The following is a 27515-nucleotide window of genomic DNA, read 5'->3' as shown; positions in this document are numbered from 1 at the left end:
CTGCTCTCCCAGGGGCAGGGGAGAGACAGGGAGACCTGATTTTTGAACAAGGCGGGTAAATGTCCATGTGGTCATTGCAGTTGCCTGCACAAATTTTAGAATAAATTCCATGTGGTTGGTGTTGTGGTCATGTTAGATTGTGTTCACGTTAGATGATGTTATGGGTATTTTAGATTTTGGTGTTATGGTCGTACACAAAGCAAAGAGCTGAGCAAGCACCTGAGAAGGAGTCGGAGCTGGAGCTGCCCAGTGCTGAGACTGGGAAGTCACCCCGAAGCCAGGCAGGGAGCTACAGGCACTTATTGCATTACCTTCTGCTCCTCAAAGATCCTCAGCATCCAGGCTTTATGAACCTACTACAGCTTTCCACTCAGAAATGGGGAAAGTCATTTTTACAGGTATGCAAAGCCCAGGGAAGTAATCAAGCACCAGCCTTATTTTAGTCAATTTGCTTAAGTAGCTTTCTTACTCAAAATCATCACAACCATGCACATAGGTAAACTAAGCATTACTTATATTTTCACTGAGTACTTATAATTTCAGGAATTTTTACTAGAGCCTTTTTCCCTAACCATGTTTATTTTATCTTGAATCAGTTGTTGTCCTGCGTCCCACTAATTTTCAAATCACTCAGCTGTAAATATGTGGGAATAATACTGCAATTGCAAGTTAAATCCACTGAGATTATCCTTCTTGATAATTAATTAAACTAAAAATTATTAACATGATTTCATATTTTATATGTATAATTTTTAGGAGTGGGATTTGTTATCTATATTTTATTTAAGCTGTGATAATTTTCACACAATAGTTAACCTTCCAGCTACCTGATTTAGTTAAAATTATAACCATCAAAAAGCATATGTGGTATAATTAGAGACATTTTAGAGTTATTGCAAAGAAAAGGTAATGAATTGTCTTCTATGTCTACTTAGAACAGTATAAGGAATAACAGGATTAATTTTCAGCAAGAGAGATTTAGGTTAGGTTTTAAATACATTTTTTTTTAATACTGAGCATGGTAAGCAGTAAAAAAACCCAACAAACTCTTTCCTTTCTATTACAGGTGAAACAAACATCTGTCCTTAGCAAATGAGGGGCAGCACAACCTCTTTTAAGGAGTTGCACCTTGCACCTCTAGGAATCCCTCTCACCCCATGTGCAGTACTTTTCTATTTTTGCTTTGAATTTTCAGTACAGTTATTACTTTTTTTTTACAGTAGTTTTTCAAAGGCTTTTTTAGGAAGTTTCATTGCACTTTTTCCTTGTTAAGCATTTTCTCAAGACCTATTTATGACTAACAACACATTCTTGAGAACAGGACAGGTGATGTTTGGTTGTCATTTATGTGGACATATTGAGAGTGGAAATTATCAGTGGTGTTCCTACTTAGTAGAAGATGTTTCCTAGAAATGCTGTTTTAATGGGGCAGTTTAAACTGATTTTTTGACCTTTTTACTTCAATGATGGGTAAAAAATATGGAGAGCTTTTGCCCTAAATATAGTTGACCTTGTGTTTACTCAGGACAGCACTACAGAGATCTTAATTCAGAGTGACTAAGCAACCAAAATATATACTCATTATTATTAAAGCCACTCATATGTCCAGAGCATCACTGTCCAGGTGGCTCATTTTCCCCAGGCAGTATTTTTCACAAGAAATAAATATAATCTTTCCCTTCCCTTCCCTTCCCTTCCCTTCCCTTCCCTTCCCTTCCCTTCCCTTCCCTTCCCTTCCCTTCCCTTCCCTTCCCTTCCCTTCCCTTCCCTTCCCTTCCCTTCCCTTCCCTTCCCTTCCCTTCCCTTCCCTTCCCTTCCCTTCCCTTCCCTTCCCTTCCCTGTTAAGGATGTCACTACAGACAAGAAGGAACAGGGAAGAAAATTAAATAGAATTTCAAATTAGGTAAACTGTGATCCTTTGGCAGCTTTCTGAAAGGCTTTCAGGTTTTGCATTATGTAAGTAATTCAGATAAAACCAGGGCTTGATAAGCTTTCTTTTGTGTGGTGCTGACAGTGCATCTATCTCCTGCACTTACCAACAGGTGCCAAAACTGGTTGCAATAAATAGCTGCCTTCTCATAAGACAAAAAGTAAGAATAAGATTGTATTAGTATGCAAATGCTTTTCATTTATTCATTATAGACTTTCTGAGATTTTGTGCCTCTAGAGACACTTTCGTGTTTTGGCCAGAAGAAACTCAGATACTTAAAAGATATGCAAATCCTTTATGAAACAGACAAAACACCAAATTACTTCAGAAATAACTCCCAGTCTATTGGAAGCCTGTAAGTATGGGATTATGCTGCATCTATTGCAGGAAGTAAAGTAGACTTCAAAAAGCCCTAAAATTAAAAAAAAATAGATAAACAAAGGTCTCAAAATACTTTAGCTATAAATAAACTATTTGTGATCAAATCTAGAATATTCCAAGACTTCTGGTGTACCAGGCTAATCAAGATGGATTTATGTACATAGAAAAGTTCAAAGGTTGATAGTGACAGGCTTTCCTATTGCTGGCAAACTACAGGGGTAACAAGAAATACTGTGAGCTTTTGTAATTATAATTAGGGCATTACTGGATATTTCAAAATAATAATAATAATAATTTAAATCCAAGGTAAAAAAAAAGCAAACCTTACAGAAGACTATTTTTCCTTAGCTGACATTTACCATATGTTTTTACTGTATGTAAGACTGATATTTGAAAGTTGGCTTCTCATTTTTATGAGTGAGGGAAGGCTGAGAAGCAAATTTAACTCCTTGATGTAGCTGATGGGAAAATAGAGTGCTTAAAAAATCCCATCTAAGTTAGCCTGAATAAATCTCCTCTTCGACATCACACAGGGTCTGAGCCACAATTTTTCAGTGATATCAAGCAGCAACTTCTAGCACAAATTTTGGGTTCAGTGCAGAACAGCACATGGAGATCTGGCCCACTGCATCATTTGCCCTTTACTTCTTTGCTTTTTGGTGGGGTTTTGCTGGATTTCAGTGCTCCAATTCTTGTTTGACCTAATTGCACTTAAATTCCTTTTGATCTTGAAAGAGCCTCGGCTACAAAGAAAACAAAATAATGTTGTTAAGGAACATCCGTGTTCATAGGAAAATGGGTAATTACATTGCCTGAGTGACATGAAAGAAGATTGTTCAAAGTAATATAGACTGCATTAGGGGAAACAGATCCCATGGACAATCTGCCCATATATTTTATTATGTTTTTTTTTTTTTCTCCAATTCTGAGTGCATTACCAAGAACATGAGAAGCCAGGAAAATAGCACCATTTTTTTGATTTTCCATACTTGTTGGAACCCAGAAGCCTGGGAGTTTTGAACTTTCTGTGTTTTCTGACACGCCTGCAAGGGAACACTGCTTATGACTTAAAGCTTTGGAGAAGGTGTCCAAATTTGAGTGATGGAGTTAGAATCACAAGTGTGTAGTTAGAATAAAAATGTGTAATTTCACATAGTGAAGGGAATTTGGGGTTTTTAAAGTATAGTAATATGTATGGGACAAGATGGAGGTTCTTGTGCTTTTTCTTTTTCTGTCTTCTTCCTTCTCCTTCATGGTTTCAGGTAGTAGTTTTTGGTTGGACAGTTGCTGCTCTGTGGGTCACAGGTATTTGGTTATTGGGTCAAAAAAGTATAAATAATATAGGTGTGAATTCTTTATTGGACTGTTTTTGTTTAAAAGACCTTGTAACTAGCTAGATTCACCTCCATTTTGCTCACTTTTAGCTGGTAGCTGGGAGTGTTGCAGAATTCTCTGTACTTTAGATAAGATTTAATAAACAACCAAGTCCGAACACGAGAAATCTATCTCCTTTGTGTTTTTAATCCTGACTCTGAGTAAAGGCAAAAGAAAATGAAGACATGCCACTAATTAAGTGGTGCAGTTAACCCCTTACATGTACTTAGAGTGGAGCCACTTGGGAAGGCACAGGGGGATGTGAGCAGCCAGGGCCCTTTGCTGGTGGCAGGAGGTACAGTCCTTGAGCAGGGCGTGAGCTCTCCTGCCAAACCCTGCTGCTTTCAGAGCAACCCTGCCCCTGTTTCTTGATAATTTCATGTTGGGAAGTGAAAATAAATGAATGAAAAGAAAGAAAAAAGTGGCTGCTGCTGCTGCTGAGACAACCTTTTGAAGCTTGTGCAAGCATAGCTGGCAGAAAATATATTTGTGTTCAGCTCAGAGTGAGAGAAATGCTGTGGATGAGCTGGTCTTCAAGGTCAGGTGGGCTGGGGCTTTGAGCAATAAGATCCAGTGCAAGATGTCTCTGCCCATCTTGCAGGGGGTTTGGAACTGGAATTATGAAGTTCCCTTCCAGCCCAAGCTGTTCTGTGATTCTGAGATTCCATGAGTGGGGCTCAGAAGAAGAGCACAGCTCCATCCCAGTGTGTCCCAACATTTATACTTCCCACACAGACATTGCCTTGCCAGTTTCTTGCAGACTTCTAACAATGCTCCCACCTTTGTCCCTTTCCTAAGGAAAGTTCATCTCTTTTTTCCCTTGTAATTTTCTCCTTCCCTGTCTGTCGTGCTCAGTTCCCAGCAGCACAGCCATGTCTGCAGGTTCTTCCTTGCTGAAGCTCTGCAAGAGCTTTTCTTTCCCTAAATGAAACTTCCCTAAACCTGGCAAACTGCTGCAGAATGTTCCTGTCTCCGAGTTGACATTTGCTGCTCAGGAAATACATAATTGTAAATTTTTCACCCAACTGTAGATACCATAGTCTTTTATACTCTGTTCTCAAGCTCTGATCCCTCTTCCAGGCTTTTACCTGAGCAGACCAGGGGTGGAAAAGAAAAAAAAGACAAAGTTGTCTTTATTTTTTTGTTGTTGTTGTTGTTTTTCTGAGAAAAATCTAACAAAGGCAAAAGAAACCCTGCTGAGACCATTTTAACAACCATGTGTCATTGAAGGGCAACACATCCCTGGCTGTTGTAAATAAAAGAGGAAAATATGAACCAATCAGTATGGTTCCAGTTTAACATAACTTCTGCATCATTAACGAAAATTATTTCTAGGGGCATTCATTTGTTATGAAAAGTCATCCCAGGCAAGTTTTGTCTTTTATAAGACTAAGCCAAACAACAAACAGATTTGTCACAGTTATATTGGATGGGCTTTTAGTGTTTGCTGTCTTGTTTCAAATGCTGCATTGTGTGAAAAAGTAAAACTTTGACATCACCTGCAGCAAGTTGAGATGAGCTGAGTAACTGCAAAATCATGAAGATAATCCCACTTGACATGCAAATTGTGCAGCCTAACCAGGGAAAAAGCTAGTTCGTCATTTAATCTTGGAAAATGCAATTTGGGCTGCTGTAACTGGAGCTTTCCAAGAGATAAATTTCTCAAAATGATTAATAACTCTGGCAGAAAATTATATCAGTAATATGTGTAGAGCACAAAGGAGGCTTGGAGTAATGTAATTCTGTTCAAATTTATTTTTTTTTTCATAAAAGAGAAGGGTAGATTATGCCGTCCAGTTAAGCCTTTACATATTCTAAAGAGAAGCAGTACATTCAAATTCTAAACTCTGCTTATAATGGGATAAATTTGTGCCTGTAGGTTTGCAGGCCCTCAAGGTAGTGGTTAAATGAAAAAATGACATTTTGGAATGGGGTGAAATTTTAAAATCCCAGCAAAAAAAGGATTCTGAGTTCTTAAAATTATATTTTACCCTGCAAAAGCTGTTGATACCACTGAAAGCTTAGAGATAAGCCATTGATGGTTCCTTTTTTTAATATATTTTTTCAAGGAACAGACTTTATTAATCCTAAACTTCTAATGCTGATGTAAAAGCTTAGAGTAAACTGCAGGAAAAAAAGACTGTAAAAGACTGTTGTTTTTTTTTCTTTTGTAAAATCATGACTAGTTTAAAATTAATTCCCCTGAAATTGTAGATCTACTTCAGCACTTATTTGGACAGGGACTTCAGAATCCAGAGGGTTGACCTGGATCTTAGGATTTTTTAGAGGATTTTTTTAAATGAAGGAAAGGGTTATGGATTGGACATGTGAGGTTGAAGGCCAGGTGTCTGTGGGATAGTCTCTGTTTTACCTGAGTTAATTAGCTATAGTACATAATTATCAAAGAGCTGGTAGATACTCTCTGCCAATTATTTAACGTCATTAACCAATGATGAGATAATAGGGCTGTATCACTTTCTCCCAGGTTATTGGTTTTACTTAATAATTAATTATAGAAACATAAATTCAAAAGAGGATGTACTCTGTATAATCATGTCTTCCATACCTAAGAAACATAAAAGTAAGTAAATAATTAATTATAGAAACATAAATTCAAAAGAGGATGTACTCTGTATAATCATGTCTTCCATACCTAAGAAACATAAAAGTAAGTAAATCCTTCTCCAGAGTGATCCTGATTTATACTGGGGGGGGTGAGAAGGAGAATCAGGCCTGCCAGTGAATTGCTGACCTGCATTGCTTTCACTTCTTTCATACAGACAGTGCTTCAAAGTGCTTACAATAAAAACCAGTGCTCTGATTTACTGCCTCAGGCATCCTGGAGAAAGCTGGGATGATGACTGTGATGGTTGTGGTCCTTCTCTGCCACCAGCCTGCTTGATCTCCTATTTCTTCTTATTTCCTTTCAAGGAACAATGAAAACTGTTCTGCAGTTCCCACAAAATTTTCTTTAGTGAATATCAACATTAAAATATCTTTAAACAGCTCCTAATTGCTAAAAACTAAATCCAGAACAGACGCCAAGATCCACATTCATTTGTTCCTTCCTAATAGGTTAAAGATGGAGAAAGGACAGAGATGACTCTCTCTCCCTTTCTGCCCATCTGATTCCTGCTTGCAGATACTGCACGAGTCGCAGCAGTTCCAATTTTAGCAGAGCCTAATGAGCCAAGTGTGAGACTGGAAAATATGGTTGGTAAAGCTTATAAGTAATTGGCTGGATATTTCTTCCAAAAATTTGCAATTTGTCCCAGCTCTACCGAAGTTGTATCATCTTCAGTGCCTTAAATTAAGTATAGAGCTGTAACTCCCCTGAATCTTTGGTATAAAAAGCTGTATGAACCACTAACATTTTGGACAAACAAGATTTACCACTGGGAAAAAAGGCATGGACTTGAGAAACTGAGGCACTGGCAGAGTAATGTGTTTGCACCTTCAGCTACAAATATCCAGGTAACAGAGAAAAATAATCTCTGTCTGTGGGCAGAAAGGGTGTCTGCAACTTTCCACCTGGCTCATGGGACCAGTCATTAGGCAATCTGTGTCAGCTTCATCTGTAAATTTTGCTCCCTTTTATGTTTGAATTTTCTGAAGAGCAGAATCTCGTGCAACCTCTCAGATTGAATTGCAGAGCATGTCACTAGAGTCATGTTGACTGGAATGACCTCTGCTTTGAAAGGGAAGGAGGTAATTGGGTTTCCAAATTCAATGCTGCATCTGACATCAATCAGTTGTCAAATTTCATTAACTCTCACACTTTGGGCTCCAAGAAGATTGACTGTACATGCCTGTATGGCTGGGAAAGCACTGAAACTCTGACAAGCTTTGATAACCAGAGCTGCTCAAAAGAATGTCTTTAATAAATGTTCTCTCACTTTTCTGTATGACCCAGAATTCTTCAAGAAAAGGCTATTATCCAAAGATATAAGTATTAATATATAAAAAATTAATATATATTTGGAGATGGGCAGATATGGGGAGTTATTTGTCACTCTCTAGATCGATTATACATATACATATATATATATTTATATACACATATGTAGGTACGTAAACACAGGTCTGTATATATGCATTGTTAAAACATCCACTCCATTCTAATTCAATCCAATGTAATCCAAGCACAATAAAGTTCCCCGTGAAAGGAAAGTCTCCTGTAACTTGCCAGAGGAATGGAGCCACAACACCCATTGCATCGTGGAGAAACAAAAGTTTTGGTGTCCCTACTTTAGAGCAAAGAAAGAGTCAGAGGAAGAGATGTCTTAAAAACACGCTAAAAATAGTCTTGAGTTTAAAAGTGTGCTTTTCAGGTAGGCAAAGATTAATAAAGCCAGAACAAGATACCTTGAGCCAGGCATAAAAATAATTTGGGATTTAGGAAGGAGAACACTAATGCCAACCTCACAATATGAATTGTTATTGAAAACTGTGTTTCTAATGCTGTAAGTAATCTGCTGTCATGGACCTGAGATTTTCTGAAAGATATTATCAGAACAAAAATTTAGTAGGGGGTAAATACTATAAAAGAATAAAGAAATTGTAAGGATATTTTCAGGTCCCTGCTGCCTCATTGTTGTTATCCAAACGCAGACAGATCTCCAGCAGGAGATAGTCACAGCTGATGCCAGATGTCTGTGGTTCTCAAAGAACTGCTAAAGCTCTGGGTGTGGAAATCAGGTGAGCAGAAAACAGGCTTTTAACTTTCTAAATCAAGAACTACCCAATTAAGAAATCTTAGCCCCTGTTCAGTATCCTTGCATAACTTATTGAGAATCTAAAATTTTTTTGTATATATTTGTGGACTTGGTAGCCTACAAAAATTTGCACTGAAGGACATGCAGTGACTCCCAGCTTTGTCTGATGTGATAAATAAGATCATTAGATATTTTTTAAATATCTGACTTCCTCTATTATTTATTAATATTTTATTAACATATTCTTATCTCCACAGTTAATTTCATTTGCTATTATACCACCCACAGTGATCCCTTGCTCATTCTCTTTTATCCCCCTCTGTATAATACAATAATCTAGAGCCATAAATAAATTCCTGTCACAGTTCTACTTCACATAAGTAGCTGATCAGAGCAGCGGAGCTATAAATTTTATGTGCTCCATTTGCATCACCAAAAATCTCGGAAACTCAGTTGTGTACATTGTTTGCTCAGTTGTATACATGCCAGAACTCAAATTATGGTTATTGATGATTATGTTTGGCAATTTATGGATTATGTATCCCTCCTGTCATCCATTCTTCACCCAAAGTTGTGATTCTGTTTTTGATTCCCTGGTTGCTACTTCTGGAAATATTTTGAAGGTTTGTGTAAGCTAGAGTACATTTGAAACAATCAATCCAGTGAAACACATGGCAAGCAGCACTTCTCCAGTAATTGCTGTATTGCATCACCTTTCTCCTTCAGCCTTTTCAGTGCCAGGACCTTCTCACAAGGAAAAAAAAGCTGTAACTTGAAAAAAGGAAGTTTGTGATTAAGATATTCATTATATATTCCTTATGCATTGGTTGTTTGCAATGATTTTGTTTTTCAACTTGTTCCTCAGGCAGTAACACTAAATTTGGGTGCTTGTGACATTTCTGCAATTCTAAGTTTGAATGAGGCTCATACCATATATTGCCTTATAAATACTGGCTTGCTTTAAGTCCCATGCGTGCCTCTCATGTAGAAATGAAATAGACAGCACAGTCATTATTCAACTTAATTTGCAATATTTATTGCCCTTGGTGGGTATGAATGTATTTGTTACGCTCACAATAAATGACCTCTGGGTTTCAGAGATGCATTATGTTAGAAAAACTTGCAAGGAGTAAATAATACCCTTCCCTTTCTCTCTATGATGATTTCTACAGTGGCACTGTTGTGTCCTGTACTTAAATTTAATTCGTGCTAAGCTGAAGGACTCTTGCTCATGCCATAGTGTGAAACAAGGGTAACATTTGTGTAAATGCAGTGAGAAAAAAAAGCAACCGTATGACTTGCCCTGGTGACATTCAGAGAAAAAATGCCTATAAGGACCAGCTGTAGAGTAAACGTGGCATAATCTTGGGAAGTGTAAATACTGAGTTGTCCTTGGGATGAAGAGTTCATTATCACTCACAGCCAGGTGGTTTTTCTGTGCACAGGGAAAATGAACTGCATAAGCACGGCCATAAGACCAGTGTCGAGTCCTTTATCATGAACTGGGAACCACAGGAGAAGCAGGAGCAGCAGAAGAGACGCTGCTCCACACCTGGAAAAATAGGCAGCTCTCCTAGAGTTTTCCTGTTATTGAAAGCTGTGTCATTTTAGTGGTCAGGGCTAAAATATTTTAATATTTTAAGACCAGACTGAAAATGTCAGAAGATGAGATTATGTGTAAAACTGTATTCAACATTCATAATTCATAGATTAGTACATCTAGTACTAAGCTTCCCAATAAATGTCAAGAGAAAGATAACATTATTATTTTATTTTAAAGCTGAAAATGGAGTGATAAGTTGACTTTCCTGAGGCCCCATGGGAAGACTAGATGTTCTATTTTCTCTGAACTGTCCATGCCAACTTTCCCCACTTTTATGTAAAGTAAGCCTAATTTTTATACTTTTCTTTACCCTTTAAAACTCCTTCCTTCCAGTCAAAGGACACATATCAGAAAGAGATAATCAGAACAAAAATTTATTTTGGAATTATGGGGACAGACTCCAGTAGGTGCAGTCCCCTTTGAATATCTTGCTAGTAAAGGGTAAAAGTTCTGTCAAACAGGGGTACTAATTATTTGATATGCAAAAGAGGCTGGTTTAAGAACTGACAGAGAAGTTGAATTTGAGATTTTAAGGCTATTTTAAATTAAATATTAATATTCTGGAAATAAAGAGACAAGGGCAAGAGAATTTCTGTGTTAAACACAAAATAGGAAAAAAGGTTTATTCTTGTAAGAAAATTCTAAGGATATACTTCAGAACTCCTGATCTTTTTCAGCAGAAAAGAAAATCTCAGTCTCAGAGAATTTCCTGTTGCAGAAGGTAATTTTATTCAATTCATAAATCCTTATAACAAAGATTTTTTTGCTTTGCCAATTATTCAGATATTCATTTCACAGGAGATAATGAAGTATGTGGTAAATGTTTCAGCTGATCTTATTTTAACATTTCACCATTTGTGTGACAAAAAGCCATACATAAAATCTTACATCAGGTTTTATATTGGTGTAAAAAATTGACACCTCAAAACATTATGCATTCTCATGGATGAGAGTCTAAAATCAAACCCCATAAAACGTGCTATTGGAGGTTATGTTTTTCATAAATGGCAGCTGTGCTCTCCTCCCATAATGTCACTGCCAAAGCAATGTGAGATAATAAACCCCATTTTTCTTAGGCTTATTTTCTTTATAAATGATATAAAAACAAGTCACACACTTATTACCTTATTGAAATACCTCTTAAGATTTGATATTTGCAGAGAACTACAAAATGTCCTTTCTGTCTAAGACTCACAGTGGCTGACTGAAATGAATCCACAGGCTTGTCTGTCTTTGACTGTTAGACTGGATTATTTGCTTTTAATTCAAAATATGGATATTGTAATTACCTGAGGAGACTGTAAGGGGGTGTAATACATTATTGCCTACATCTTGCTCCAAAGCAGTTATGCAGTATAATTTAAAAAGTAGAACAAAGCCATGTAATTCTAAAAAGCACACCCTACCACTTAAATTTAGACCAAAGAAAGCACTGTTTTATATATATATATATATATATATATATATATATATATATATAAAAAAATCAGTGTATAAAACAGATAGGAAAATGAGTGACAAGTGTCTGTAAAATCAGCTTGGAAACAGCTAAATAAATCTCCCTTCTTTGACTCTGAATTGCCATTATGATCTTTGCACAATATATATAAAAATTCTCCAGCTCTGGCTCACCTAACTGCATTTTGGAGCATATTTGGTGCTGTATTTTCTATTTCTTTGCTATGACAAAAAACCAGAAACCTTGCTTCAACTCTCACAGGCCCTAAGTAGTTTTGTCTGATGAAATTTTATTTGGTGGAAATATACTATAGAGATGGAGCTTACACAGCATTTATGGGCCTTGAAATTTGTGTGTAGCTGGTCTAGAGAAAAACAGGAATTTCTGCTTCATTGTGGCCAAGTGTAAGAGCTCAGTGAGCTCAGTGTGGAACTCGACAGAGCCCGTTGTTGAGAGGGTCAAGTTCAGAGCAAGAAATCTTTCTGTTTATGCAGTGTACAAGCATCATCTTACACTCATCCCTGTGGTGTTCTGGAGGGAGTTTTTTTCCTAGCAGCTCTTTACTTTCTCACTGTTTTCCTTTCCATTTTTTCCGACCTGATTTTGTCCCTTTTATGGTCCCGTTCTTGTCATTCCTGGAGTCGAATGGGGCTGCAGCAAGACTGAGTGCTGGATGGGAGCTGCATTAACAACAGGGACAGGGTTATTGCCTGGCTGTCTAGGCAAATGTCTCTTTTGATTTTTACTAACAAATCAACTCACTTAAACCGAGTTTAGTTTGCATTTCTAGTGAGCGGGAGCAGATGCAGATTGTCCTCAGACAGTTGTCTAAGGGACACTTGAGATGTGCACGTGCATAAGATCAAGGATTCATTTTGCTGCCTCAGAAATCCACCCAAAAGCCATCTCAGGACTTTTACAGATCTAAAGCAGTGTCAAAGGGCTTCTATGGTCACCTGAAGAAACCTGACAAGGCTGCTTCAGTCTAGAGGGTTAAACATAAAATAGAAATAAGAAATAAGCATCACCAGTGCATTTTGTAAGGAGTTATCTATGAATTATTTCTTCTCTTGTTTTGCCATGGGCAGGGACACCTTCCACTGGACCAGGCTGCTCTAAACCCCACCCAGCCTGGCCCTGAACACTTTCAGGGATGGGGCATCATCATATAAAAAGTGACTTTGGAAGCCAAATTCCATAGTTTCAGAGGCCCAGTTTTGGTAGTGTTTCAAACTTACCCACTGCATTTCCTCAGGTATGACAGCACCAATAGTGTGCCAGTGCTTGGGAATCACAGGAATTATATTTCATACCAACCTCCAGGTCTGAGCCTCTATTTAAACAGCTGAAATGTGGCTTCCCATGGTTTGTCCTGCTCAGCCAAACTGCTGGGCCAATGTCTGCTTTTTAGGAAACTCAATTTCTTTCACCAAGCCTTTTAAATGTAAAAAGAACAGGATTTATAAAGCTCTCATGACTTGCAGTTCTGGGTTGAATACCTTGTGTTACAGTTATTTATATAGCATTGAAACAGCCCTGGGCAAGATTGTAAGGCAGCACTCCTAGTGAGCCCTCATAAAGAAGAGATGTTCATCTCATCTGGCAATTGCTGAGAACAAAAGAAAAAGAATACATAAATTTTATTTAATGGTGCCTGGGAATGCTGTGTGCTAACAATAGAAGCACAGACCCTCTCTCACACCTCTCTTCCTCTGTGACATCCTCAGCAGTTACCTCGGGGTGGAGCAGCCTTTGCAGCACAGCTGGGATAATGCTGGAAGAAACAACCCTTGCATTTGCTTTTCCTTTCAGGAACAAGCACGCTTTGTTTATCTGAGCTGTGTACTGGGACTATCTGCAGAATGTCTTAAAACTTTCAAGAGAGACCTTCCCCACCTAAACCAACCGTAAAAAAGCAACTGTTAAATTTAATTTCTGCCTAAAGACCAAGTTACCTTTTGTTTTACTATACCAGTAAAATGGAAGCTAAACAAATGTTCAAAGGTCACAGATGGAATTGAGGGAAAATTTTTTAATCACTTAAAAAAATGGAAGTACTCTGCATATGCGGATAAACTAATTGATTGTTTTTTCCTTTCTATGGGGTTAGGTGTCACATTTCTATGATCTTCAGCACTGCAGCTTTATGTTATTGTTGTACAAGTATGTACATATACAAAACAAGGTTTTTAATGAGTTTTTTAATGTGGGCTGAGGTAGGAGATGCCACAGGAAGGACATAAACCCCCACTGCCATTAGACACCTGCTGTCCCTCAGCTGGTGGGTATCCAAGACTGCTCACCAAAGGCTTTCACTGCTCCTGCACCAAGAGCAGATCCCTCCAAGGATGAGCCGATCCCAACAGGGATTTGGAAATTGTGCCCCCAAATGTCTCTGCCTGCTCAGACATTCTCCACAGAATCCTGCTCCCAGGGTGATTGTGGGTGATGTTTTAAGACCCCTTCCCTTAAGAAGCAAGGCTGGAATTGCATCCCATGACTGGAGACTGGTGAAACTGAGCTTCTTGCTGCCAAACAAGAGAGTGACTAAGGAAATCATCTAATTACAACAGCCCAAACATAACAGAGGGCTGCATGAGCTGTGCAGATGTAGCAGACAAAGCAGAAAAGGTCAAAATTATTTTGGAGCTGATTGATCTCAATAATTGGTCAAGACACAGCAGTGAAGAGGCAGTAAGAAGCAAAAAGATTTAAGACTTAATCAACCTGAAGATGTCAAGCTCTATACCATTAAAGATGCAATATTTAGTGATTCACTCTCAGATCTCTACTGAATTAATAACTAAACTGATCTATAGCCTTTTTTGGCTGTCAACAATGAAAAAATCAGCAACAAATACAAGATCTGCATGTAGGAGAGGGTAAAATTTAAAAAAGGACCTTGGTATATAAATTCAAGGTAGTATTGACTGATGAGGGAAGAGTATAGGCAGGCACTGGCAGGAGAAAAAAATGATGCTGAAAGTGTGATGGATTTGTTGAGACACACTACAATGAAAACAGTATAAAAAATTAGTTATGAAAAGAAACATTCACAAATGTTTTCATTATCGACTTTGGATTAGTTCTTCTGACAGACAGAAAATACAAGGAGAAAAACTTACCTTCCCAGGAAGATTTGAGAGGATATAAAAGAAGAATGAGTGTGTCCTTCAGGAATGTGGATCCTTAGCTGGAGAGCGGACAGGAAGGTGTTTTCCTACAATGCCCTCTGCCAAAGTTGGATGGATTCAGAACTATGTTAATTTCTTTTAATTTGTGTGGGAAGGAGGAGGAAATTTAATAAGGTTTCAGCTTTTTCCACAAAGACTTAATAATCAAAGGTCATTAGACTATATATCTTAGAGTAATTAATGTGAAATGACAGCAGTTACTTCATTAATGAGTCTGTTACATTGGATAGTAAGTTTCTATTTTGTCAGGTGTTATTTAACATGCTTTAAGATAGATTTAAAAAAAAAAAAATTTAAACTTCAATCTTCACAAAATTCCAGCAAAGAAAGGTTTGGAAATAAGAATTACAGCTGATCAAGTTTTTCTTTTAAAGTGAAGTGTCCTGACTGACATTGCTGAAGCAGATGTCTGCTGAAATATTTTGATTTTGAGGTTCTAGGGTTGCAGTTTCTAGGGTTCAAAGGCAGTCAGGTACCCACATAACAACAAATCAATGTGTGCTCAAATTCCACTTGTGCCTTTCATATTTTTGCTTTTCCAGCTAAATAAATGTTGGGGAAGAAAGGACATTCAAAGTCCCTGCTCAAGGGGAAGTTGAGCTACTCTTTGGAAAGATGTATTATAGAGTTACAAAGGACATTGAACTCCTCAGATGAAAAATAAAATAGAAGTGCAAATTCTAATTATCACAATTCCAAGCTATTTACTATAAACACCCAGTTAAAAGAAATTACTCATTAACTGACTGTTTTCACATTTTTGCTGAATCTGGATATTCAGCTGCTTTTCCCATTACTGGCAGCAGAATTGGAGTAAGATCTCAGATTGAGAATTGACCCTTTCATCTCAGGTGATGAGAAAGGTCTTTTCCAAAAATCAGAAAAGCTATACTTGTATATTCCTTAGTGATAATGATTTACCATAAAAAGAGCTATTTTTTTTCCATCATCACCTTGTTCTTTGCACAGTCCAGACCGTGGAATTTGGCTGTTGGCTCTCTCTATCCCTGAGTGAAAGGCAGATGCAGACTCTGCAGAGAAAAATTTTAAGGGAAACTCCAATTTCATTAAAATTTTACTGACAATTAAGACACAACCTGTGTGTGTGAAACTCCAATTTCATTAAAATTTTACTGACAATTAAGACACAACCTGTGTGTGAGGATTGGTGAGTTTCCCAGTGTTTTTAATCCTAATCACTTATGGCAAAAACATGTGCACAAAAACTTTATTTCCAGCAATGCTGTGATATACCAGGAGTGTAACCAAAGTTGTAGCTCAAGAAAACATTGACATGTTTAAGCTTCCTTATTCAATAAAATGCAACAGTCACTTTGTTTTCACTCAGTGAATTAAGCTTAAGCACAAACTTAATTGCTTTCTTGACTCAGGGACCAAATAGCCTCAGTTCTTAATGGCAAACTGATTAATTGCACCCCATAGTTCCTTCAACAGCAAAAGTTGTGTATTTATGAACAAAGGATCAATGATGAAGAGAAAACCATTGGGGAAAACCATCCCTTTTATTGATCCAAGCTTAGTGTCAGCTGTTAAAACAGAGAAATTTAAGCACAGTAAAGCATTAAAGATTTGGAATTGCCAAGGCAAGGCAAAAGGTCCACTGTAATTCACTGCTGACAGGGATGCTGCTGCAACCAAAGATATATGTACCAACAAATCCTCCAGGTTATGTTCCAGTGAAGTCTTTACTTATTCTGCAGTAAGATTCAGTCCAAAGAGGTGTTGAAAGTCAGCAAGCAACTGGAGGAAGTGGGACAGTAATATTGTACAGCGTGAGAAACAAGGGAACTCAAGGCTGAAAATACAAAGCCTACAAAAGCTGTCCTTTGATGAAAATACTGCTTCAACAGCCTAGAAAATCTGTGAACAAAAAAAAGTCTGAGGTTGGAATCTTACTGGAAGTCAACAGTTGATTACCTACTTCTAAAGCATTGTCTCATGCCCTCTATCAAGCTAAATGTCAGAAGGCATTACAAATCCCTGGGAAATATGTTTTTAATTTTCCAGTTGTTCAAAGCACTTCCATTGAAAAGGAAATTTAATACTGAAATCATGAAAAATCTTTAAGGTCAGTTATTTAAAGTTTTAAGATACATTTTATTTATTTTTCATTCCATCTCTTTCCATAAATTTTAACATATAGTCTCAATATAAAGGGAAAAATATAGGGAGTTTACCACAGCTGCCAGATTCACAATTCATCTAAACTCTTTGTTCTGCAGTTATCTACAATGCTAAAACTTCAAAGCCATTATTGTCTTTCTTCCTAAGTGCTACTCGTTCTGACTTTTTATATCAGACGAAAAAATGCTATCAAACTACTTAACTACTTAGGATTTTTTTTTGTGTGGGTTTTCTTTGTTTTAACTACTTGTTTGTGTATTTATTTTCCATGTGCAGTATTTAATTTGGATTCTTCCTTTATTCATGCAGTGGTGTTTGCTTACTTATTTTCTGATTATTGTTAGTAATGATATTTGTGATAGTACAACTTGCACTGTGGGAGTGTTTCTTGCTTGGACAATAAATTTCAGCCCACAAAATTCTAGACAGTAGATTCTGCAATAGCAAACTTTATGACATGAAGATGAGTTGTTTTATTGGAAAAAAAAAAAATTAAGTCTCTTTCTTGCCCAATTCCCTTGGTAACAAAATGACCACAAAAATTTTGAGAACAGCTCTGTCTCTGAGTCTGAGACAGTCTGTCTCTGACTGAGAGATTTTGCTGATGCTTGTTTTTGAAAACAAAAACAAACAGAAGTTGAACATCTGGAATAACTGTGTCCAAAATAACAATACAGGTTATTTTGCTCAATTCTTCATTGAGTCAGCTAAGACAGTAAATAATTCCTTCCTAATTTCCTTTATGGGTATATGATTATCACCAATTCTTATACAGAGAGGCAAAATAGAGAAAAAAATGAAGTAATCTCTTTGAACTCAGGGTACATAAACAGGCAGGCAATGAGAGCAATTTTTCTTTTTCTCCCCTAATAATGGGAAGTAATCACTGGCCCTAGAAAAGCCTGTTCTGTTTGGGCTCTGGAGGTTTGGCTTTGATTCATCCATGAGGATGACCTGGCTCCTCTGAGCTGATGCATCTTCTACATTTTGTAAAGCCTGTTTTACTCAAACTTGTTAAAATGTTTGATCCATAATAATTATTAATTTCGTTTATTTGAATGAATCTCCTAGAAATCCAACCATGAAATTTCCAAAGGCTCCCTCACCTAACCTTGGCGTAGACAGCCACCTCTCAACTCTAAATTTTTTGGCACTATCATGTTGTCTGCATAAACATATGTCCTATAAATTGTGTAAATCTGTAATTATATGTAATTATGAACATTCCAGTTGCTGCTCATGTCTACCTCTTCACAGTGTAGAGTAGGTTCTTATGTCTACATGGATATTCAATTAATATTTAATATTAATTATGCTTAGAATTGAAAATGTGTGTAATGGAAAACATGATTACATTGTTACTGAAATAAAAGTTGTGAAATGTTTCAATCTTATTTTATTATAGATAATATCTATTCTTTGATTTGCCATACACAACAGAAAATACCTAAAACATCACAAAAACCAAATAAAAAACCCCAAATAACAAACTAACAAAAAACCCAAAACCCAAAAGAAACAACAACAAAAAAATAATCCCGATGCAAATTTTCCATTTATTGCAGTAACAAATTCCTCTCTAAAGAAAATCCCTACAGGTTTGTGCCAGGAGACAACTGAATAATGCGTAATTCATAGACAAAATGTCTTTTTTTGCTTAAGTCACTTTTGAAAAATTAAACAAATAGTTCTTGGCTTTTTCCAGCAACTAGGTTGTTTTGCATTTTCCTGGGATGCTCCTCTAGCGGTGACATCCTTCTGAAACACCAAAATCATTACCAGATTAAATATCATTAGAAAAAAATATCTTTTTTTTTTTCATTTACTTTCATGATTTCTTTAGATTAATAGAGTTGGGTGTTTCCCCCACTCTAATGTTTATGTTAGGGTTTTTTTTCCTGTAGACAGTAATCACATCATCTTTCCTTACAAGTTTTCCTAAGGTAAAGAAGTGGAAGAACACATTTTGGTCTCCCATTTTCAGATTCTTCATCCCTCTGATCATTCTACTATCTTTCTCTGTAAAACTTCCTGTGAAAACTCACCTTTGCTCCCAGCCTGGGTTGCAGAGGACATACCACCCATGCTTCTCTGTCCCTTCACCTCCTGGTAGGTGACATTTTCATGGGTGATAGGGTTGATGTTCATGTCCCATAACCTGCCAGTACTACAGACTTCCCTCAAACTACTGCTCCCAGATTTTATCACCTTTGTCATTTCCAGCTGATAGGATCCATTTTAGAACAGAAATGTGCAGGGTTGAACCCCATCACTCCCCAAATCTGTACTGTCGTTCCTAGGACAGTGCCCTCAGTGTAACACAGTGATTATTTTCATTATTGGCAATACCTTCCCCCTTTGCATCATCAGCAAATCTCAGACTCATATTATTGTGCTGATGAAGTAAGGGAAGGTTAAGGAAAGGCAAACTATAACCAGATCATCATGGAACCAGTCCCTGGCAAATTCACTTTCAACATTTCTTCCCATTTGCTACTTTCCCTTAGACGCCTCATCTTTTATTATTCTTTGTGTTCCTTTTATTTCTAAATTAACTCCCATTTATAAATTGTTGTGCAGATTCACATCAAGTGCTCCGTGAAATTCAGATGTGGGTGAGTTACTGTATTTCTGTCAGACAGGTAGAATCATGAAGAAGGTTTTAGTTCACTGGCTGTATACCTCTTTCTATACAGTCTGCTGCTTTTTCTTGTATTTGTCTTTTACAGTCATGCTTTTAATTACTCTTTCAGAGTAATGAATAAAAGTCAGACTAATAAACCGAGGTCAGAAGTGATTTCCTGAACCTCTTTCCTCACTCATTCCTCTTCTAAAAAGCAGGTACTTTATCTGTTATTTTTGGTTTTACAGTGCTGCTCTAATGGTTGTGCATCGATTATAGAAATGCAGCAGACCCACGGTCCCCCAGACCTGCAGAGAGGCAGGAACAGGAATATTATCCTCTGTCTGTGGCTCTTCCAGCATTCCTTTTCCTGCCTTTACTGATCATCTGTTTTGCCATTTGCATGAGGAAAATCTCAAAGATATGAGGGTTTCATTGCGAGCTCAGTACAAACCTTCAGCAGTTCTGCACAAACCAGAAGGAAAATCCAGAGACTTCAATAACATCACTCAGGTATCTACAGGTTAATGATGCTTAAGAGCTTTTCTGGACAGGGCCCTAAGGAAGTCCCACATTATTTTTGTGTGTCCCCATTGTCAGTGCCACTGCCTCAGTCCTGAACATGGCTGCTGCACTTGAGCACCCCAAGATCCCAGATATTTCTTTTGTATTCAGTTTTTCAACTTCCTTAAGCATCCCCAGATCATGCACTCACAAACGAACAGGTAAAGTCAGGTCTACAACATGAAAATTAATTTTTGCATGTTAAAATAAAAGCATTTCTACAGAACTATCCATTTGTCTGAGGATTTTCCTTTATGCATTCATTGTAAGAAGATGTTTCAGTGTTTCCTTAGTGATTTATTTCCCTAAATCTCATCTGATTAAACGCTGTAAGATTTATTTCTTCAATGTTATATTCTACATAGAATTTTAATTGTAGAGCAGTGGGAAAAGAGCTGGAGCAGAATAAAAACATATTGGTGTAATTCAATTTTTATACCCATTCCAAGTTTTTTTACCTTTGGGGGATAACTGTGTTTGGGAATGGTGGAGGGAATACAACCTATAAATTCTACTTGAATGATCAGTAATAAAAATAAATGATCTTATTAAAAAAATTACATTAGGCAGTGAAATGTTGAATGACTGTTTTAGCTTGACAATAGCTGCCATGAGGCATATATATAATGGAATAGTGACAGAGCAGCAAAAAACTTATTTTAGTCAAAGAACATTCTCCATTATCTCTAGAAAATATGGTGCTTTTTGTCATATTTTTGGATTCATCTTCTTTTAAATGGAGCTTTGAAATCAATACATGTTGCTAACAGGGGTGGTTTCTAACTGCACAGCTGTAAAAATCAGAAGAATTTAGAAGGCATTGTCATCAGAATTTCCCGTCTTGAGGTATTTACAGCAAGACTTTTTATTTTTTTATTAAAAAAAAAAGTATTTCTTAATACTTCAATCTAAAATAGCGATTAAACCATTTCATACCGGGTAAGGTTCCTCTCTAATGGGCAGTGTGTCACACAGGGTAAGCCACTGAAGTTTGACATTTTGGAATGGTGTACAGAGAGAGCTGCAAATCCCATGGATTCTTACCTTCCCTCCTTCCACCTGGCCACTTCAGCACACATATTTTTGCTGGGTGAAGCCAACTATAAATAATCCTTGGTATCTTTATTACTGAAGCATTTGGAGTCCTTAGACACGCCCTAGGTCCCTGGACTGCTTGGTGCTGCTCAGAGCACACTGAAGAGTGGCACCACAACAGAAAAAAGGGCTGGGTTATCAATCAGCTTGCCAGCTCTGTCACCACAGCACCCAAAGGTCAACTCCTTGGGTTCTCAGCAAAGAAGAACCTGCTGGGGCAAGCTGAAGACATCAGGTGGATGCTCCATGGAGGATGCAGTAATGCTGCAGGAGCAATGCTGCAAATTTTCACACAGTTACATTTTTTAACAGGAGAGAATAACTGCGCTATACATTTTTCTTTTGTTTTCACTTAAAAAGATTCATCTCAGGATCTGCTTTTCTTTATATTTCAACTTTTTCATCTGTTAAATGACAGAGAAAATAATTATTGTTTATGTTAAGAGGCAGTGGGTGGTTCTACTAAATAGTTTGAAAATGAGCAGTACTGTGAATGGGGTTTTAATAGCTCTGGTGCCAAGTGGCTTTAATAGAACCAGTAGACACTGAACACTAAACATGGAGATCTTTAGTTGTTTTTTCCCCCTAGGTTTCTATCTGTAGAAGAAAAAAATAATTTTGATTTTATAATTTCAAGGAGTTTTTTTCCCATATCTTTTATCCACTTTGCAATTTTCAAATCCCTCGTCTGAGTTACAGACATGTGGATGAAGGTCTAGTCTCCATCCCAAGCACTAGCACTTGTCCCTACACTTTAATCTTGGGCTTTTGGCATTTTATCAGTGACTTCACAGGTCTCATACTTCCCTCCACAATTAATAAGCAAATATTTCATGCAGTGTTGTCAGTGGGTAATGTTACAATATTGTACATCATGAATTGAAATCATAAATAGACAAAGACTCATCCCTGTTAGTATCTTAGGAGATTTTGCATATGTCACACATATGTCACACATTAATGTTTAATAAATGCCCCAAAGAAGGGATGTACAGCCTGCTCCTGAATAGCCTTTCACCAGATGCAAACAAAACTGGATCCATCTGCCTAAGAGATTGTAATGATCTTCTTGCCATGCAGCTTCCCCTTCACTGAGCTGAACACGGCTGCCTGCATGTTGCTGAATTGTTCTTATATCAGTAGCCAAAGATGTTGAACTTTCTGGCCTTGAATAACAAAAAATTGCAAATACTGAATTATTCAATGGATTTCAAAAATTACATAGAATGAACCATTATTCTCATTGGCTATAAGGAGAAAGAAAGATTCGCCAGTATTTTAAATATCATTTTAAATATTATCCATTGTATTTTATTCAGATTTTCATAATGTTCTCTATTATAAAATATGCACATTCAGGACCCTGTAAGTGCTTTTGGTCAGTATGTCATTTCAGAAAAGGATTTCCTGAGTTTGTGCCAACTGACTTCACTGCAGCCACACTGAAATATTGAAGTATCTTCCCTGGAAACCTTTTCTCTGGCATTTTATCATTGATTCTGTTTTGATATGTCAACTTCAATATGGTGATACTTCAGCATTCAGACACCAAGGCTCTGCATCACTCATGTCAGCAGTTCTGACAATCATGGGGCTTCTCCCAGGCTTGTGAAACTTTAATAATGCTTGCAAAATACTTCAGACTCCTCAGAACAGAACAGAACAGAACAGAAGCTATTGTTTTAAAAAAAATTTCCTATCATAAATTTGAACTCTCTGAAAAATCCCCTGGCATTGGTTTTCATCTGGCAACAACCCACTAATGAAAGATGTTCATGTGTTATCCACCTCTATAAAACTATTTCTCTTTGCTGTAATATGGGTAATTATATTATCTATATAGTCCATTATACGGAAACAGCTTTTCCAACAGAACCGACTCTTCCAAGGTGTTACTTTCCAAGGACTAATATTATACCTATTCTATATTTCCCTTTATATTTTCTTTTCTTGCATTAATATAATTTTGGTTGAGTTCAGAAGTTGAAAAATGCAGATAATTCATCTTTACCCCATCCCCCTGGATCATTTATTTCTGTCACATGCCCAGGGATCTTTTCCAATCCATGTCTTCTTCATTGTTTGGATGATGTTCTTCTCTTCTCTTCTCTCTTCTCTTCTCTTCTCTTCTCTTCTCTTCTCTTCTCTTCTCTTCTCTTCTCTTCTCTTCTCTTCTCTTCTCTTCTCTTCTCTTCTCTTCTCTTCTCTTCTCTTCTCTTCTCTTCTCTTCTCTTCTCTTCTCTTCTCTTCTCTTCCTTCCCTTCCCTTCCCTTCCCTTCCCTTCCCTTCCCTTCCCTTCCCTTCCCCTTCCCTTCCCTTCCCTTCCCTTCCCTTCCCTTCCCTTCCCTTCCCTTCCCTTCCCTTCCCTTCCCTTCCCTTCCCTTCCCTTCCTTCCCTTCCCTTCCCTTCCCTTCCCTTCCCCTCCTCTCCTCTCCTCTCCTCTCCTCTCCTCTCCTCTCCTCTCCTCTCCTCTCCTCTCCTCTCCTCTCCTCTCCTCTCCTCTCCTCTCCTCTCCTCTCCTCTCCTCTCCTCTCCTCTCCTCTCCTCTCCTCTCCTCTCCTCTCCTCTCCTCTCCTCTCCTCTCCTCTCCTCTCCTCTCTCCTCTCCTCTCCTCTCCTCTCCTCTCCTCTCCTCTCCTCTCCCTCTCCTCTCCTCTCCTCTCCTCTCCTCTCTCTCCTCTCCTCTTCTCTTCTCTTCTCTTCTCTTCTCTTCTCTTCTCTTCTCTTCTCTTCTCTTCTCTTCTCTTCTCTTCTCTTCTCTTCTCTTCTCTTCTCTTCTCTTCTCTTCTCTTCTCTTCCTTTCCTCTTCCCTACATTGATTTCTCTGCACTAACTCCTTCACTGTGAAGATGTTATTTTTTACTTGACATACCCTTTATAAATATTCCCTAAGGACTCTCAGCTAAAATTGTCTGGTAGTTTAAACAGCTTTTTCCTGTTGTGATATTTAACCTTCTTACTTGCCTAACCTGGTGGTAAACCTGTTATTTTCAGCTTATTGGACAAGTTTTTGAGTTGGTCTTCTTTTGCCCTTTTTCTTTCTTTCTTTTTTTTTTCCTTTAGAGACATCTTGCAATCTTAATAAAAAATTACAGACACAAATCCTTCCCAGTTCAGCCAAATTTCATTATAATGCTTTTATTTAGCTTTTAGTACAAAAAGTGGTCTGCCCTGAAAATTTCCCAGACATTTTAAAGCGCATTCTGAGAAAAATGTTGAAAAGTTTCTCTATTTTTAATAAGTGTCTAAACTAAAATTGTACAACTACAATTCTGCTTTTAGAAAGGGTGTTATTTTTGCACAGAAAGTGGATGATGCAATTGAAAGTGAGAAATTATAGAATATGAGTGGACATTATCTTTTACATGAAGGACAGACAACAGTTGGACAGACATGAAGGACATTTATCAGTTTGAATTGCTTTAAAGGTACCTGCTTTGCAATATTAACCTACTGAAATTTTTGTCCTTCTTCAAAGCCCTCACCCTGAGACTTCACACCTGTCAGTGGCTGCTGGACAGCAGCACTTTGAACTTCTGATTTCACGGTAGACTGAACGCCCTGCACCAGAACTTTTATTTTCTTTATTTTATTCTTTTAAAATCCAGAATAGGCTGGGGAATGTGCCTGAACTGGTGGTTGTAGATTTAGTGATTTGCTTTATGCTTGAACAAACTTCCAGCTATAAAATAAATGTGTTTCAGTTCGCAGACCCTAAGACAAGTGCTAAAGGTGCTGAGTGAATGTTGGTTATTTTCTAGAGGAGTGAATGTAATGTTTTATTTGTGTGCAGGGTTTCAAAAGTTCGGTGATCTATAAGAGTCTTAGCCCAGAATTTTAAAAAATATGCCCTTTTAGAAATATAAGTAACAAACTGCCATAGTATATCTATTTTTAGCCCTGGTGTTTCACAGTGCAGGTGGCAAGGTCACCTTTTAAAGCACAGATACAGCTCTTGTATGAACTCCCCTCTCATTCCCCAAAATATGGCCCTTTCCATCCAGGGGAGGATTTGCAGAAAGTTGGGCAAGTTGAGTCAAAGCATGAAGATTTGCCCAAAAACCAGTCAGCCCTGAGCAGGGATTGACACTACTCACACTGATTCAATCAAGCAGGAACAAGGGGTGCAGGAGTGTAATTCTGCTGAGTGCAACAGGAATATGACAAAATATTTCTGTTCAGAACAAGACTTCTGACTGTTTGTGAGGCTGTGTATGTGTTTGTAAAGTCTGACTTTTCTTATAAAAATAAATAAATAAATAAATAAATAAACAAATAAATAAATAAATAATCTCCATTTCCTGTTGAGTTGTTAGGACCTGTAAAAAAACACATTTGAAATCTATGGGAAGAACCCAATATCATCATGTTGTATTTCTTGAGATAATGCAGTGTAATAGCTCCAGAAATGCAGGTTTCATTTTGATGTACCTTTCTTAAAAATGTGCCCATCACTCTAAGTAGCAATATTTGCATTAAATGATGCATAGTTAAGACTGTTATGTTTAACAGGATATCACGAGACATTGTACCAGAAGGTAAAACACAGTAAAATAATGTTGGTTCTTTTAACAAATCAATTTGAGCAGAACTTGTAGAAGCATAAACTTCCAACATTATATTTATTCAATATATTTCCATTAGCAACCAAAATATAGATATATTTGACATGGAACAATAAAATTTCCATGGGAAAAACTTATCCCATCAGCTAAAATTAAAATGCTATCAGTATTATTATTATTACTGCTTCTGTTGTCAGTCATTGCTGTGTGACATTGGAGATGGATGGTGAATAAAGTGCAGAATACAATCTAGAGACTGGGGTTAAAACATTAATACTAAAAAAAAGAAAAGAAAAAGAGAGTAAAAAAATGAAAAAGTAATTTTCTTTGGGTAGCAATTATATTTTTTATGGAAAAATTATTTTGACAGAAATGTTTTCATCAACTGAGCTGATGACTTGGGTTTTATCTTTTATATTTTTCAGATTCTCTGCTGTTTAATCTGTAAATTTTGTATTAGGTGTTAGCAAGTTCTAACAAGAAAAAGGATATGAATGTCCATGGCCATTCTATTCTGGCCACGTCTATTGAATTCACTGGACTTTCAGGCCTGGATTTCAAGTTAGATAAAAGAGAAAGAAGTCAATTTTCACAGTGTTATCTACTTTCTCTTTCATACTTAGACTCCAGTCCCTCTTCTGTTCAAAATGGATGGATACCACATCTTTATTCCCATGAGAAGGAGTGTCTTGATTTTCCTGTGGTAGGCAACTCAGGTTTTATTTCTAAGCAGAGAAATGAAGACTGTCCTGGAGTTTCTGAAGCCTGCTGAAAACAGGATATTTGAAATGGCCCAGCATAGCACAGCAGTGCCCATGAAATGCAGACAGGTTTCTTGAAATTGCAGTAGTAAATGGACTACTCTAATTTCTATTGTCAAAGTTTGCTAGTCTTATGCTGAGCAGAACCACTTGCTGTGAATAATCATGCTGAATTTAAACAGGAACTTCTGCAGAATAAAACGACAGGAAAACTGACAAGAAATTTAATAGAGAATTGTGGCTACCATATAGTAAAGCAGAATGTATTAGACCTGGAAATATCTGTACAGTGCCCAAGATGTGTAAAGGTATCCTCAGGAAGTGCATAAAATGGTATTTAAAACCTACATTATATACAAATCCAAACAGGGTAAGAAAAGCTGGTTTTGTAAAGTTTTTACAGTATGAGTGAATAAAGAGAAAAATAATGGAGAGCTGCTTTAGCTGTTGGAGAGTCTGACAGATATCAGGGAGCTTGAATGAGGGACAGGTCCTGGGAGTCCTCTCAGCAAGAGAAGGAATTACTGCTAGCTCTTAGATCTGCAATATTTTACTTGTATTTCTGCCAGACTCTGTGGAAGAATCTCTAATGGAGAAAGGAAACAGCCTGATTTTCAAACCCCAGCTTAATTTATGGAGGTGGAAGTCAAAACACAGACAGAAACCTTACCCTACATTTCTGACTTTTAAACTAAGCAGATTTGACCTACCACTGCTAGGGAGGAATAAATAAAGTCACTCATGAGATTAGCCTTGGAGAAATTTTCGTGACCTTACCTGATCTTCTCCTGGAAAGCAGCAAATCCTCCACTCCTGAACTAGTTTGTTTTCCATAGGAGAACAGATGGAAATATCACCCCTAGCTGTACTATTTAAGGAAGGGCTTAGTCTCCATTTCCAGTGATATGGTAATGCTTCAACATCTTTTCTCTTAAATCCTAGTGGATAATGAAAAATATTTAATCATTTTTAGTAATTGACAAGTTCATTATTTGAATCTTCCATGGCAAAGGAAATTTTCCCAAGCTATTTTACTCTTACATTTGTATGTATCCACAAAGCCAACTGGGCAATAGTGAAGATTTTCTAAGCCCAAATGTCCTTCAA

The sequence above is a fragment of the Cinclus cinclus genome, chromosome 9, assembly GCF_963662255.1.
Source record: "Cinclus cinclus chromosome 9, bCinCin1.1, whole genome shotgun sequence".
Lineage (NCBI taxonomy): Eukaryota > Metazoa > Chordata > Aves > Passeriformes > Cinclidae > Cinclus > Cinclus cinclus.
The sequence above is the reverse complement of the archived record's forward strand: the minus strand, read 5'-3'. Positions refer to the sequence as shown.